Consider the following 16,821-nt stretch of genomic DNA (forward strand, 5'->3'; position numbering starts at 1 on the left):
AAGTTGTGGCTTGACATAGCAGACGACACAGCGATTTCTCCAAGTAGCTCTTTATTTTGTAAGCTGGAATAGAACTGACTGCAAACAGCTCAGCCGGCCTGCTTTTATAGGCAGCCGGCTGTCAACATTGTAGCAACAACAGCCCAGAGTTCCCGCCTAGAATAACTGACGTGGACCTGAGTGAAAACTATCTACAGACCTGAGTGAAAACTATATACAGTATCCCCCTGCTGGCCCAGGGTGAAACTTCACTACATAACAGTTACAATACCCAGACCTGAGAGGGTGAGAGACGGGGCCAAAGGAAACGGATTTCATCCAGTTCTGTTAACAGCAGCCCTGCAGATCCTCCCTGATTCAAAGTGAACACCAATCCAGGGGAGAGGAACAAGAGCAGGCTGCTGCCTCTGAAGGCAGACAATGCACCACAATATATTTTGCATCCTTCCCCCTCACAAAACAAGTTCACTGTCTCCATCAGCGGCCATTATGCCTGGTTTGTGAAGAATTTGCGATTTGCTTGTTTTCCTCTTCCCTTCCCAATCCATTTCCTTTTTGCATTGTGCCTACTTGATTGTGAGCCTGTGGGTGAACACTCTTTTTCATTCACATGCATCTCCCAAAAAAATTGAGTATATTACAACTGGTGCTGTTGTGATTACTCAATACAACAAACTAGCAATTTGGTGTTCATTTATTTCTTCTGAACATTTATATTCCACACTATCCTCCATAGAACTGTTGAACCTGAAATCTAGAATCAGGGACGCCAACTTACATAAAATAGTGGGGGTGGGGAGAAGGTAAGCCGTGCCCCACATAACTGATCACATGACATGGCACACACACCATTTGAATAGCAATGCCTATCAGCTTGGGGGGGGGGGGGGGCTCAGATATTTTATTGGTGGAGCTGAAGGGACCTTGGCCCCTAGGAGTTGGCTCCTATGTCCAGAATTATGCCCCCAACATCATTCCAGAGACGCTGGATTGGGCCTGCAGCTGTGGGAGGTGTGCTTTTTTTTTTAAAGGCCTTTCCTTTGCATGCTTGAAATTGCCCTCCCGAATGCTTTGCTAACCAACAAATACCCGTATTCTGTCTGGCCTTGAGTAAATGAGGTTTCTAAAATGCATTGTGTAACAAATGGCATATTTTCTATCTTGATCCTGGGAAGGAGGACGTTGCATGTGAGAAAAAACCAACTTTCTTCTTTAGTCTGTTTTTGTTACAAGCTTCTGTCTCCTTTATCTTTCCCCTCCTTTAATTCTTCTTCCTCCTTGTTTGCCCTTCATTGTGCCCGCGCCCTCCACGGACAGACTTCTGAAAAACAAACTGGGCAGAGACAGAAGGTATGAAGAAACAGCGCAGCCTGGTTATTCAGAACAATGGCAAAAGGGTAAATAACGGGGACCACAATCTAGTCCTCTTCCTAATATTTAATTATCACAGGTATGTATGTATTGTCATAGATCTAGGGTACCAGAGTATGCTAGTGAATGGCACAACTTAATAAACGGTAAAATTTAGATAATATTTGGGATATGAAGGGAAAATACAAGCTGCAGCACTGTGCTAGACAAGAAATTACTGGGTTAGCTTATGCAGACCAGCCTGGCCAGGCTAGCGAAGTCAGAGCCATTGAGAAACAAGGAAGAGCCTGGCCCTGGGCCACTGAGGGCCATTGGCAGGGCCGGATTTGGGTTTGGTGAGGCCCTCAGCTGCTTATATGTCCAGCTGTCCTTTGTCCACAACAAATTGTTGCTGTTTTTTGTGTGGAATATATGCTATGGTAATTTATGGACCTAATAGGCATCTAAAGGCATTTGACACTGTTGCCGTATGTAGGTTTTATTTTATTTGTTTTTTATCTTATATTTTGGAAATGTACATCCAGTGTCCCCCCCCCTTTAATTCTTTTTGGGGGCCCCCAAGAGAGTGGGGCCTCAGCTATAGCTTGTTTATCTTATACGTAAATCCGGCACTGGCCATCCTTCCCTGCTGCTTTGAGGAGTGGACAGAGACAGGAGATTTGGGAAGTTGCCAAATGTGTCCTTTTTGAAATCTAAAGTTGTTCTGGGAGCAAGAAGGAGGAAGGGGGCAGAACTCCATGCGGTGCTGGACGGAGGAGGCTGTACTGAGAGACCGGGAGCCATGACTCCCTGCTACTTTGGACTCAAGTCCTGCAGCTATGAGGGAGAGGCTCTCGGGGTAATCATGTTCTGCACCCCCTCCATTAAAGACTCCAGGTGTAAATATGTGTAAAATAAACCATGTTTCTCAACAACTCTAGCCTCTGCTAGGCCTCAATTTTCCCAATGGAAACACAGCCCTGAGTGAGTGCCTGGAACCCCCTGGAATCTTGCTACCACTTGGCAGAGATTGAAGGTGGTGCCCAACCTTCATGACAGTATAGAATCATAGAATCATAGAATTGGAAGAGACCACAAGGGCCATCGAGTCCAACCCCCTGCCAAGCAGGAAACACCATCAGAGCACTCCTGACATATGGTTGTCAAGCCTCTGCTTAAAGACCTCCAAAGAAGGAGACTCCACCACACTCCTTGGCAGCAAATTCCACTGTCAAACAGCTCTTACTGTCAGGAAGTTCTTCCTAATGTTTAGGTGGAATCTTCTTTCTTGTAGTTTGGAACCATTGCTCCGTGTCCGCTTCTGTGGAGCAGCAGAAAACAACCTTTCTCCCTCCTCTATGTGACATCCTTTTATATATTTGAACATGGCTATCATATCACCCCTTAACCTCCTCTTCTCCAGGCTAAACATGCCCAGCTCCCTTAGCCGTTCCTCATAAGGCATCGTTTCCAGGCCTTTGACCATTCTGGTTGCCCCCCTCTGGACATGTTCCAGTTTGTCAGTGTCCTTCTTGAGCTGTGGTGCCCAGAACTGGACACAGTACTCCAGGTGAGGTCTGACCAGAGCAGAATACAGTGGCACTATTACTTCCCTTGATCTAGATGCAATACTCCTATTAATGCAGCCCAGAATTGCATTGGCTTTTTTAGCTGCCGCGTCACACTGTTGGCTCATGTCAAGTTTGTGGTCAACCAAGACTCCTAGATCCTTTTCACATGTACTGCTCTCAAGCCAGGTGTCACCCATCTTGTATTTGTGCCTCTCATTTTTTTTTGCTCAAGTGCAATACTTTACATTTCTCCCTGTTAAAATTCATCTTGTTTGTTTTGGCCCAGTTCTCTAATCTGTCAAGGTCATTTTGAAGTGTGATCCTGTCCTCTGGGGTGTTAGCCACCCCTCCCAGTTTGGTGTCATCTGCAAATTTGATCAGGATGCCCTTGAGTCCATCATCCAAGTCGTTGATAAAGATGTTGAATAAGACCGGGCCCAAGACAGAACCCTGTGGCACCCCACTAGTCACTCTTCTCCTGGATGAAGAGGAACCATTGATGAGCACCCTTTGGGTTCGGTCAGTCAGCCAGTTACAAATCCACTGAGTGGTAGCATAGTCAAGTCCACATTTTACCAGCTTCTTTACAAGAATCTCATGGGGCACCTTGTCAAATGCCTTGCTGAAATCAAGGTAGGCTACATCCACTGCGTTCCCTTCATCTACCAGGCTTGTAATTCTGTCAAAAAACGAGATCAGGTTAGTCAGACATGACTTATTTATCAGAAATCCATGCTGACTATTGGTGATCACAGCATTCCTTTCTAGGTGCTCACAGACTGTTTGCTTAATGATCTGCTCCAGAATCTTCCCTGGTATTGATGCCAGACTGACTGGTCAGTAATAATTTGGGTCCTCTCTTTTCCCCTTTTTGAAAATAGGGACAACATTTGCCCTCCTCCAGTCTCCCGGGACTTCGCCTGTTCTCCAGGAATTCTCAAAGATGACTGCCAGTGGTCCGGGACTTCGCCTGTTCTCCAGGAATTCTCAAAGATGACTGCCAGTGGTTCTGAGATCACATCTGCCAGTTCTTTTAATACTCTTGGATGCAGTTCATCTGGCCCTGGAGACTTGAATACATCTAAACTAGCCAAGTATTCTTGTACTATCTCCTTAGTTATTCTGGGCTGTGTTTCCTCTGCTGAATCATTTGCTCCAAATTCTTCAGGTCGGGCATTGTTTTCTTTATCGGAGAAGACTGAGGCAAAGAAGGCATTGAGGAGTTCAGCCCTTTCTGTGTCCCATGTTTGCATTTCACCATCTTCTCCTCTGAGTGACCCCACTGTTTCTTTGTTCTTCCTTTTGCTACGAACATACCCATAAAAGCCTTTTTTGTTGCTTTTAACCTCTCTAGCAAGCCTGAGTTCATTCTGTGCTTTAGTTTTTCTGACTTTGTGTCTACACGTGCTGGCTATTTGTTTGAATTCCTCTTTGGTGGTTTCCCCCCTTTTCCATTTTTTGTACACATCCTTTTTTAATGTTAACTCAGTTAAAAGTTCTTTAGATAGCCACCCTGGCTTCTTTAGGCACCTTCCATGTTTCCGTCTCACTGGTATTGCCTGAAGTTGTGCTTTTACTATCTCCCTCTTAACAAACTCCCAGCCATCATGAACTCCCTTTCCTTTTAGTATTACTGTCCATGGGACCTCACCCAGCACTTCCCTAAGTTTTATGAAGTCGGCTTTCTTAAAGTCAAGAAATTGAGTCCTAGTATGCTTGGCTGCTCCTTTCCGCTGTATAGTAAACTTCAGAAGAGCATGATCACTCGCGCCTAATGATCCTTCCACTTCTACCCCACTAACCAGGTCATCAACATTGGTTAGGACCAGATCTAAAATGGCTGTTTCTCTTGTTGCTTCTCCCACTTTTTTAGGCATTATAATCTTATTTATGATGGGTGGACAGCTTTTCTGCTGAAAGGCTGTAGCTCAGTGGTACTTTTGCCTGCAAAAGTTCCCAGGTTCAAGGGCTGGGAATGGCCCTTGTCTGAAACTCTGGAGAGCTGTTGTCAGTCAGTGTTGGCAGTCATGAGCAAGATGGAAGAAGGGTCTTGAGGGTTAGAGCTTTGTGTTCCTGGAGAACCTCCCAAAGCAGTTTCCATAAAAGTGCACTTCTTCTCCAACAATATGGATTGTTTATTGTGCTGAATAGTAGTTATAAAAACAGCTGCCTCTTTTACCCTGCACTGTTACTCAGGGTCAGAGAGGCATCTGATGCCCTAGAAGGCAGAATAAGTTCAGGAACTGTGACTTGTCCCTCTTTCTCCTTTCTTTCCAATTTTAAGAATAGTTGAGTCTCCAATCTGTAAAGGCCGCAAAAACCTGAAATGTCCCTTTCTGATTCTGTAGGGTAGTTTCCCTTTAAAGAAGTCTCTGGTTTCAAATTTGTGAGTTGTGGTTCCTTTTTTTACAGTCTACACATACTGTTTACATTTATTTAGTTTGTCCTTAAATTGTGGATGAAGTGCTGCATCAAAAGGTCTTTACTCCAGAGTGTTTGGTACAGGTATAGTCTTGTAAAGGTTTTATGTCCTCTTAGCAGGTCAAAGCAACTCATGTAAAGTGTTCATGGTGCCAAGTGTCAATTAATAAACTATAGGTTCTCTTTTTTTAACATGGTCCTTCTGTTCACCCAGGCTTTTAGGTCTTGGATGGTACAAGGAAATTGTCATAAACATTATGCCATTACTCTGGAGGTATTTCTGGAGGTATAACTGAACCCTATTATCTCTCACAAGATCTTCAGAAACAGGGCACCATAGCAAAAACTGAGTACACGAAACAGACAGCAAATGCTATTCCAGGCTACACCAAGAGGAGTAACAGTACTGCTCTTGGAGTCCCGTGTCCAATTCTGGGCACCACAATTTAAGAAGGATTCAAGTTACAAGAAAGGAGATTCCAATGAAACATCAGGAATAACTTTCTGATGGTAAGAGCTGTTCAACAGTGGAACAGACTCCTATGAGAGGTGGTGCAGGTTTTTGGGCAGAGGTTGGATAGCCATCTGTCATGGATGATCTAGTTGAGTTTCCTGCATTGTAGGGGATTGGACTAGATGGCTCTTGGGCTCCCTTCCAAGTCTACAATTCTTTGATTCTATGTTCCAATTTTTGCAACAAATGTCACTTCAGGTCATTTTAATTTTATTTAAAATATTTTAAAGGTTATATATGGAAGCAAACTGTAGAAATATAAAAATCACAGTAGGCTTAGTATAACTCTTGCGATGTGTGGAGGCTATAAAATGAAAAACTGCAGAATGGTCTTAATATTCACAGAACCCAAAACCGAGATAGAGGGAAGTCAATCGTTTTCCATTGTCATTTAATGTCTGTTTTTTGGTTGGTGTAGGTGTATTGCTTTGGGTGATGTTTGTCTTTTTTTTTTTTTTGTATGTGTGGGTTATCTTTTATGTTTATTCTTCTTTTTTGTTGTTGTTTGATTATAGAAAATGAATAAAAATTAAATAATAATAAAAAAATATTTTAAAGGTTAGGGTTCGGCACATATTTCACAGCCAAAGAACAAAGATCACAGATTTTTCAAAAATGTATGCAACCCCCAAATTACCAAACTATGCTTGGGTTCTCCTCTTCCTTTCCTCCCCCTGCAGCGCTCCCCGAATTTGCTCTGGAAATTGAGAGATTCTCTGGGGCACATGGGAGTGGGGACCAGGGGGGTGGCGGTGGCAGAAATCTGAAGGGGGAAGGAGAGAAAGAGCAAGTCTCATTACATCCATTGAAATAATTTTGCCCCTGTGACTTGTCTATGACATACTGTTTGTAATTACCTCAGCTTGTCTCCATCTGGCCACCACAGTCTTGTCAAAGTAGCTGTTTAGTTAGAATCATTCCCAAATAAAAAAATCAAATATTTTATTTATTTATTAAATATATATACCACCCTTCATCTGTGGATCACAAAGTAGTTTACAGTATAAAAACACAAAAAATACATAACATAATGATAAACAAAACAAGAACCAACACCATCCTGTAAGTTTGATAAAACAACAAAATTATAATTATTCACTTACTACGTAGAAGTCCTGGAAAGCATGTTGACTATCTGTCAGTGTTCCAGTATCTTCGTCTTGGAAGGCCTTCTTTTAACTAAATGGGCCTTCACTACTTGGTCTTTCCTTATGGGTGCTGCCCATCCCTCGCGTGTCTGTGTAATGATAACTTCTCCTTCATCATTAGATTTCACTTCATCCTCTAGTCTAGATGGGGTACAGGCAAGTAAGATAAGCAATCAGCAGTCACATTTGTGGCTCCAGGAAGACAGACAGTTTCAGAATCGAAGTCCATCAGCTTCACAGTTCATTTAGCAATTCTTGGGGTGGTCTTATTAGAAGCTCTTGCGGTAAAGAGGACTGACAGAGCTTTATGGTCAGATCTGAGAATAAATTTTATATCCTGAAAGTAATTGCTTATCTACATTTACCTTTCCACTACATTGCACTTTCCAGGTATGTTCTGTACTTTAAAGCTCCAAGTGCTATTTTTTTTTTGTCCCAGAGCTTTCCCTGTGAAAAACTGCTCATTAAAGCAGAATCAGAGCTAACGGCAGTCTGCAAAAAAACGAATTGCCATTTGTTTCAGCCGTGAACCGCCCTGAGATCTCAGATGAAGGGAGATATGAAGGGCAGTATACAAATTTAATTAGTAGTAGTGGTGATGATGGTGGTGGTGGTAGTAGTTGTAGTAGAAGTAGTAGTAAGCCTGGAAAGAGTGGGGCAAAAGGTTAGTGTGGATAAGCCCCAAGTCCTGAAATGTCTCCCACCTAAGTCACATGGGACTCAGGGCCCATACACACTTCTGTTTCTGCCATGATTTCAACTCATGGGCCCAAGAGGGGTTTTTATTTGTCCTGCCGCTTTCCCCAGGAAAACCCGCTCTTTGCTGCTGAATCAGAACAAACATTAATTGGGTTTTCTGTGGTTTGATGTTTGTTCTGATTCAGCAGCAAAGAGCGGGTTTTCTCAGGGAAAATGGCAGGACAACCGCTCCCCCCCCCCCCATCTATTGGACCTGTGACTTGAAATCACTTGAAATCACAGGACGAGCAGAAGTGGGGGTGGGCCCTCAGTCAGTGTTTGGGAGCAGCAGTGGAATGCTAAACTTTTGTGAAATGTTTTAGAATTTCCCACTCAGTTTTTACACCCTTCTCTCTCTTCTTTTTTTTAAAAAATATTTATTAAAAATTTTCCAGAATAAAAAGGAAAGATAGCAAGAAAGAAAGAAAAAACAGATATGATTTACACTTGGTTTCAGTGGCATCTTTCCCGGACTTCCCCCCCCTCCCCCTCTTGTATTCCATTTCCCTTAAATTGATTCCACAGATTCTTACCCCAAATTTTAAAACCTTATTTGTAATTTTAAATAACCCATTTATTCCAAATTAATTTATCTTATTTATCTTAATGAACCATTTCTCCTTATATTTTATATAATTCCCTAAGATCGACCCCATTTCCCTTCCACGAATTCCCCTATTTTCAAACAACAGACATGAAAAAAGAAAAGAAAGAAATAATATATAATTTTACAGCCTTTGGATTCCAAATCTCCCCCCCCCCCATTCCCCGGTTCCAATCCCCAAAGTTCATCCATTGTCTACTGCCAGCCTGGTGTATCCACGTCTATATCTCAACTCCACTTTGCCGTCTTTTGATAGCTTTTAATTTCAGAAAGTCCAATCTCGAAAAAAACTCTCAGAAAAAGTCATTGTTCTTCCATCCAGACCTCTATGTTTAAGAGTCTAACTTAAATTCTATTTCTTGGTCCTTTTAAAGTCTGGATGTTCCAAATACTCCGGCTTCAAATTTGGTCCAGCTCTTATTCCTCAGGTTGCTTTTTCCTGTTCTGCTGCAGAAACCTTCTAATTCAGAAACTTCTTGTTCTCCACAGAGGCTTTTGTTATTCAGGAACATAACTTGCGTCAAGTCCCTTCCTTTCTTCAATAGATAAATCCATTGTCTCCTTTAGTATAGAAACCTCTGTAGACAAAATAATGCTTCGTTTTCGCAGCTTTCCCAAGAGATAACAGATCCTGCTCAAATTCATAGTATTTTTCCACTTGCTGCTACTGTTGCAATGTCCCACCCTCCCTCTAGAGGGAATATGGTAACTTAATTTCTTTCAAAATCAGACCCAAAAGTCAAATAACTTGTTGCCTTTATTTCCAATAATTTATGTCCAAATTGTAACAAATCTAACCAGCAAAGCCATCGTAACAAAGTTCTCTTTTGTTTTCCTGCTTTGACAGCTACTTTGACAGCTGTCAAAGTTTCTGTGTCTCTTCACCAGTCTCTCATAGCGGATCATTCCCGGTTCCCGGGGGGGTTGCACTTTAGTTCCCACAAATCAGTCTTCTCCTCCAGCACAATTATTGTAATTTCCCTTCGTGAAGTTAAATTTTTTTTTTTTCAGGTAAACAAGTTCATCTCTCGATCTTAGTTGTCAAATCCTTGTGTTGAGCCATCTACAACAGGGGGGGGGGGCGGACTTCCTTTTTGCACTCCCCCCGCTCGCTCCAAATTCAAAGATCAAATTTCCCTTTTAAGTCCAATCAATTTACTCACGGGTTGTTCCTTTTAGTCCAAATCCGAAATTTTCAAAGAAGAAGTCGTTGCTCTCCGCCGAATGGCATGCGGCTTCGCTGGGCAGGGGAAGCATTGGACTCACAGCACCACACCCCCCCGGCACCCGCTCCGCAGCCTTTAAAAAGGCTCCTTCGCGGGTCGGGGGGGCGCAAACGGTGCCCGCCAAGTCACCAAGTCCATGGGCATCTCCGCCCATGGTTTTTGAGGGTCCCCGTGTCGCCGGCGCGGCAGGACCCGACCCCTACCCAGCCGACTCCCTCCGGAGCTTGGAGGGAGTCCGCCATTCGGCGATGGCGCCGACCCGGAAGTCCTTTACACCCTTCTCACAGAGATAGCACAAAGGGGGCTATTTGAGCAGCATGTTGCTTTACACACTTTGAGCAGTGTTTGGAAAATCCAAGGAAAGACCAACAGGTGTCTTCATGGTCTGGCTCTGGAGCTTCATGACTCCTTTTTACTACACAGATTTTTACTAACCCTTTCTAAGTGCACAGTAGGAGCACCAGTGAATTGTTTGAATTGATTTTTCTTATTGAGTAGCAGTTCACACTGCTGAATTTTTTCGGGGACATGTTTCAGGATAATGTCATCTTCAGATTAATTCTTGCCATATGCTAGGATACTGTCATGGAGGTATGTAATACAGTGGTGCCCCGCAAGACGAACGCCTCGCAAGACGGAAAATCCGCTAGACGAAAGGGATTTCCGTTTTGGAGGCGCTTCGCAAAACGAATTTCCCTATGGGCTTGCTTCGCAAGACGAAATGTCTTGCGAGTTCCTGCGGGTTCCCCCCCTTTTCCCCCCTTTTCCTAAGCCGCTAAGCCGCTTATCAGCTGATACGCTGATAAGCCGCTTAACAGCTGATCGCTAAAAGCCGCTAAACCGCTAATAGCGCTAATCCGCTAAGCTGTCAATGGGCTTGCTTCGCAAGACGAAAAAACCGCTATACGAAGAGCCTCACGGAACGGATTAATTTCGTCTTGCGAGGCACCACTGTACCTGCAGCCTCTCAAAATACTGCATGAACAACATGCTGGAACACCGAGGTGACAGAAATTTAGAAGAGTGACTAGTGGGGTGCCACAGGATTCTGTCTTGGGCCCGGTCTTATTCAACATCTTTATCAACGACTTGGATGATGGACTCAAGGGCATCCTGATCAAATTTGCAGATGACACCAAACTGGGAGGGGTGGCTAACACCCCAGAGGACAGGATCACACTTCAAAACGACCTTGACAGATTAGAGAACTGGGCCAAAACAAACAAGATGAACTTTAACAGGGAGAAATGTAAAGTATTGCACTTGGGCAAAAAAAAAATAAAAAATGAGAGGCACAAATACAAGATGGGTGACACCTGGCTTGAGAGCAGTACATGTGAAAAGGATCTAGGATTCTTGGTTGACCACAAACGTGACATGAGCCAACAGTGTGACGCGGCAGCTAAAAAAGCCAATGCAATTCTGGGCTGCATCAATAGGAGTATAGCATCTAGATCAAGGGAAGTAATAGTGCCACTGTATTCTGCTCTGGTCAGACCTCACCTGGAGTACTGTGTCCAGTTCTGGGCACCACAGTTCAAGAAGGACACTGACAAACTGGAACGTGTCCAGAGGAGGGCAACCAAAATGGTCAAAGGCCTGGAAACGATGCCTTCTGAGGAACGGCTAAGGGAGCTGGGCATGTTTAGCCTGGAGAAGAGGAGGTTAAGGGGTGATATGATAGCCATGTTCAAATATATAAAAGGATGTCACATAGAGGAGGGAGAAAGGTTGTTTTCTGCTGCTCCAGAGAAGCGGACACGGAGCAATGGCTCCAAACTACAAGAAAGAAGATTCCACCTAAACATTAGGAAGAACTTCCTGACAGTAAGAGCTGTTCGACAGTGGAATTTGCTGCCAAGGAGTGTGGTGGAGTCTCCTTCTTTGGAGGTCTTTAAGCAGAGGCTTGACAACCATATGTCAGGAGTGCTCTGATGGTGTTTCCTGCTTGGCAGGGGGTTGGACTCGATGGCCCTTGTGGTCTCTTCCAACTCTATGATTCTATGATTCTATGATTCTATGAAATCAAACTTTCTGGCATGTGTCCAGATATAAATAAGGCTTCTGGAGTGATAAAGGCAGCATGCATGTGGTATTTTTCTACTGAGGAACCTGGTGATAGTACAAGCATAAAGCAGCAGTTCCAAAAGCTTTCGCTTCTTTGAGAGTAAGCAAGCTCTCACCGATATGGGACAGAGAATGTCAGTCCATAACAGCGTTTGATTTGTGATTTGACTACAACCATGTGGCATACACATTCTGAGGTGTCAACAAGCTCAGTGATGTTAGCATTGTATAATTTGAGAATCCCTTGAGTGGCTTCCTCAGCTCATTCCTTACCCTACGGTTGTGTACACACTATACCTTTAAAGCCCATTTGAAGCACATTATTTCCCACAAAGAATTCTGGGTACTGTAGTTTGTTAAGGGTTGCTGGGAACTGTAACTCTGTGAGGAGTAAACTACAGTGCCCAGAATTTTTTGAGGGAAAGAATGCACTTTGAAAGTGCTTTAAAGGTACAGTGTGTACACAACCATAGCTGCAATGGCACAGATTTTTTTTCCAGCTGAATCTTGTATTTGAATTTTCTGGTGACCCCCGGAGTGTCTCTGAAGACTTCCAGAAATGCAGTGCATATTCCTGCATGGGAACTCTCTGCCATTTGTAGGACTGGTTCTATGCTGTTTGAAGTCTGAACCAATTTAAGAGCTCTTTGATGGTTCCATCCTAGTATGGTTATGCTCTTTGGGGTCATATACACTTTTCTTGAGCAGTGTGACCTTTGTGTTCTGGACTCACAGTAAAAATGATAATGATGGGAGACTAACAATACCCTCTGAGATGTATGTCTGAAGGATGTAGAGAAGGAGAAGTAGCAACAAATCTCACAGAGTGCAGATGATCAGGAATAATGGTGTTTGGTGAGCTGGAATCTACTAGCATCCACAATGCATTGTCACTTAACTCACAATCAGCAATGAGAAAAGAATGGATTTCAGTAATATTGAGGACACTGGCAGAGTTGTTCAACACCATGGAAATTCTGATACATTATGATTTAGCAAAATGTTCTTTTAAAATTGTATTTCTTGCATGTTGTAGATTTTGCCAGGACACATGTAAACATCTGTGTTTAGGAGTTCCACACCAGTAATACTGATCAGCCAGTTTGCGATTACAAAGAGGCAGAAATTGAAGGCATTTTCTTTGGGGTTTTCTTGCTAATAGTCTGATGCTGTACTAAATATCTGGAGATAACAATCTAGCAAATAACTATTTAGAACAGCGAAGAGCACTTTTCACCTCCCAAGCAATTTCAGTTGTTTTTTTCAAGACTCAGACCCTTTTCCATGAGGAACTTCTCATGGATTTTGGGATTCTTTGTCTTAATTGCAGTTTGATCCTCTGTCATCTCATCTGCACAAAGAAGTACACAAGTTTCACTCAAGTCATGCAGCTGAGCTCTACGTTGGTCAAAAGACTCCTGGGGTATGATTATATGAGAATGTAATTTAAGATGTTCTGATACATCACTCAACATGGAATTAAAATCTTCATCCAGGACCCATATGACTGCATTGTTGCGGGCTGCATCTTGCAGCCTTCGGGGCCAAGGCAATGTGTAAGCAGAGCCTTCTCTGTTCTGGAGAGAAGACATTAATTGCTATAGCTAGTACATAATTACTGAAAGAGAAATACGACTTCCATTGTTCCCATGGGAGCCTGGGATCACCAGCAGTGAGCAGGAAGAAAATGGGGGTAAGATCTGTGACATGTTTGAAAATAGCACAAGACAGGCACTCATACTGCAGTTGTGGTTCCTAGATGAACAATAGAAACTGTGTCCACATAGAGGCATTATTTTGCAAGCAGGATGTTCAGTTTGATTTTTTGCATTCACAATTTGCTTGCAAACACCCCCCACTCCTATTTCTCATTCACCATTGACCTTGCTGCTCCATCACTTACTGTCCACTTTAGTGGGTGAAGCCTGTTGGAAAAGAGCCCTGATTTGTTCCTCCCTTCAGTTCCTCCTCCACTCCCTTTTTACATTCTGGGCTCATATGCAGTTATTTCTGTACTTGGGTGTACACATTGCCTTTCTGAAGAAGAAAAAAGTCCCTAGAAATATGCAAGATCACAAAAGTAAATGCTTCGCAATGGACAAACAAGTGGGTGGGTGGCACTACCCAGTTTTTAAAAAACCTTGCTGAGAGTTTTGCACAAGACTTAAATTTGCCTGAATCTCCTCAACTGTGTGCAAGTTATCCCAATGTCCCCGGAAGCCTCATTGCTACCTCTTGAGACCTCTTTACCTTGTGATGTGTAACCACTCCAATCATTCTTCAGTGCGGATTATTTTATTTGCGGCCATAATTATATACCCTCATGAAAATCCATATGCATTTAAGAGGGAATGTCTCCTAATATACATATTTTTGCAAAGCAGTTTCCCCAAATAGAATGCATTTTAATGTTTGTTCATTTTTACTAATATCTTGTTACAGATTTGCAGGGGGCAAGGATCCCCCAAGATTCCTGGGTGCCAGGTTCTACTCATAATGTCTGAAATTAGAAAATGTGGGGTCAAGCCAAGTGCCTCGGGAGCTAGGCTTAGTCTGCCATCTAAGAACAAAGACACGTGATAGCAGAGTCATTTCCCTAGCAAAAGGTGAGACATTCAGCATTAGACAAGAAAGGATTACAGGGGGGGGGCATGGTGTCACCACAGGAAAAGGGTCTGGAAGTGGAAGGGGAGGAGTTGTTTTCTGCAAAGACTGCAGGGAAGAAGGTGGAAGAAAGCAGAGCTCCTTGCGCCCCTCAATGGAGAAGGCTGTACAGTGGTACCTCGGGTTACATACGCTTCAGGTTACATACGCTTCAGGTTACAGACTCCGCTAACCCAGGTAAATAGTGCTCCAGGTTAAGAACTTTGCTTCAGGATGAGAACAGAAATTGTGCTCCGGCGGCGCGGCGGCAGCAGGAAGCCCATTAGCTAAAGTGGTGCTTCAGGTTAAGAACAGTTTCAGGTTAAGTACGGACCTCCGGAACGAATTAAGTACTTAACCTGAGGTACCACTGTACTCAGAAACCGGGGGTCACGACTGGCTGCTGCTTTCGACCCAAGCTTGCTGAAGCTATGAGAGGAGCAATGAGAGACCATCTTGGGGTGTAATGTTCTGCACCCTTCCACTGAAGGCTTAGCTGTAAATAGGCATAAAATCATATTTCTTCCATATGCCTTGATTTCCCAATGGAAACACAACTTTGGGTGAACACTTGGGACCCCCTGGAATCTTTTTACCTCTTAGCAGAGATTGTGGGTGGCGTATAACAATCTGCATTTTTGTCCACACCCCGCCCTAGTACAGTGGTACCTCGGGTTACATACGCTTCAGGTTACATATGCTTCAGGTTACAGACTCTGCTAACCCAGAAATAGTACCTCAGGTTAAGAACTTTGCTTCAGGATGAGAACAGAAATCATGCTCCGGTGGCGTGGTGGCAGCAGGAGGCCCCATTAGCTAAAGTGGTGCTTCAGGTTAAGTATAGTTTCAGGTTAAGAACAGACCTCTGGAACAAATTATATTGCAGTCTTGGACTTATTGGCCCTGGAACCGGAGGCAGCCAAGGCAAAGCAAGAGTAGTCATGCTTGACATGTGTGAAGCAGAAAGGAGGTCCCATCTGTCCTGAACATTTAAAGCAGTATCACTTTAATCTGTCATTGCTTCCCCCAAAGAATCCTGGGAAGTGTAACTTGTGAAGGGTGCTGAGAGTTACGAGACCAGGCCTGGCCCACCCATGAGGTGGGGTGAAGCAGCCACCTTGGGCAGAGGAAGTCCCCAAGGCAGAGAGCCCCATGGGCCCTCTGCTGCCTCCACCTCTGATTTCTGGTGAGATCTTGCCGAAAATCAGTGCTGAAGCAGGTGTGGTGGGTGACACATTGTAGAGAGGAGGGCGGGGCAGCAGGAGACCCTGTTTTCCTCACAGAAGTACAATTCCCAGAGTTTCCTGTGAAGAAGAATTGATTGTTAAAGCACTCTGGCAGACTCTCTTCCTCCATTCTCCCAAACGATGTGGTATGTATTTATTTAGAGTATTAATATCCTACCCTTCAGGATGACTTGCAATAAAATGGTTGGCATAGTGCAGTTAAATTGCTGTCTGTTCTGTTTGGGTGGCAACATAAAGAAGGCTGATCGCCGAAGAATTGATGCTTTTGAATTATGGTGCTGGAGGAGACTCTTGAGAGTCCCATGGACTGCAAGAAGATCAAACCTCTCCATTCTGAAGGAAATCAGCCCTGAGGGCTCACTGGAAGGACAGATTGCAAAGCTGAGGCTCCAGTACTTTGGCCACCTCATGAGAAGAGAAGACTCCCTGGAGAAGACCCTGATGTTGGGAAAGATGGAGGGCACAAGGAGAAGGGGGCGACAGAGGACGAGATGGTTGGATAGTGTTTTCGAGGTTACCAGCATGAGTCTGACCAAGCTGCGGGGGGCAGTGGAGGACAGGAGTGCCTGGCGTTCTCTGGTCCATGGGGTCACGAAGAGTCGGACACGACTAAACGACTAAACAACAACAACAACATATACAGCATTTCTACCTATCTCCATTCTGCAATGATAGAGAAAGAAGTCAAATTGTTTTCCCAGACCAGTTGAGAAAGTTATGTACAAGCCCATCACAGAGTTCTACATACTGTGGCAAAGGAGAGTGATTTCTAGACAAAGGGTGGTCAGAAGGTAAACTGTAATCCACTGGTGGATCACTGACCAGTTTTTGGTGGATCACTGAATGCCTGCTGGTTCCTGGGATTCTTCTTGCAAAGTATAACCAAAGGTGCATTCTCAGGATCACAGAAATTAGACTCATTAAGTGTTACAAGATCCTGAGCATACACTTTTGCTTTATAATTTTTAAAAGGGATCACAGGGCTTCTAGATTTTTGAAAATGGAAGTCAGCGTTTCCTGATGCCGTTTCAGGGGTAAAGAACAAGCTGAAATGCCAGTCCAGCAGTTGGATGTAGATGCTAGCAGCCTTGTCCCCTGAAGTGGAAGATGGGCTGTCCACATAAGCATCTTGAGTTGATTTTCAGGAATATGTTAGCAGTGATAATTGATTGCTACACATTCCGCAACATTTTCAGGGCAAATGGTATTTCTTGTTACTGGAATGTAGTGACACTTGCTTTTGATAATATCGGCCCTCCACTGTGCTGGTCCCTGAGAACAACTTTTAAATC

At 43.7% G+C, this 16,821-nt stretch overlaps 1 protein-coding gene and 1 long non-coding RNA gene across 2 annotated transcripts in view; one reads left to right on the plus strand and one right to left on the minus strand.

Moving 5' to 3' along the window:
• STING1 (stimulator of interferon response cGAMP interactor 1) overlaps positions 1–16,821 on the minus strand; it is a 157,802-nt gene that overhangs the window by 73,140 nt on the left and 67,841 nt on the right. The window lies entirely within an intron of this gene.
• Positions 1,222–14,934, plus strand: LOC307220073. The gene is made up of 3 exons (XR_013840686.1): positions 1,222–1,450; positions 14,082–14,417; positions 14,663–14,934. It is a non-coding gene; the product is annotated as an uncharacterized lncRNA (long non-coding RNA).

Source organism: Podarcis cretensis, assembly GCF_951804945.1.
Source record: "Podarcis cretensis genome assembly, chromosome: 7".
In the NCBI taxonomy this organism is placed as follows: Eukaryota; Metazoa; Chordata; class Lepidosauria; order Squamata; family Lacertidae; genus Podarcis; species Podarcis cretensis.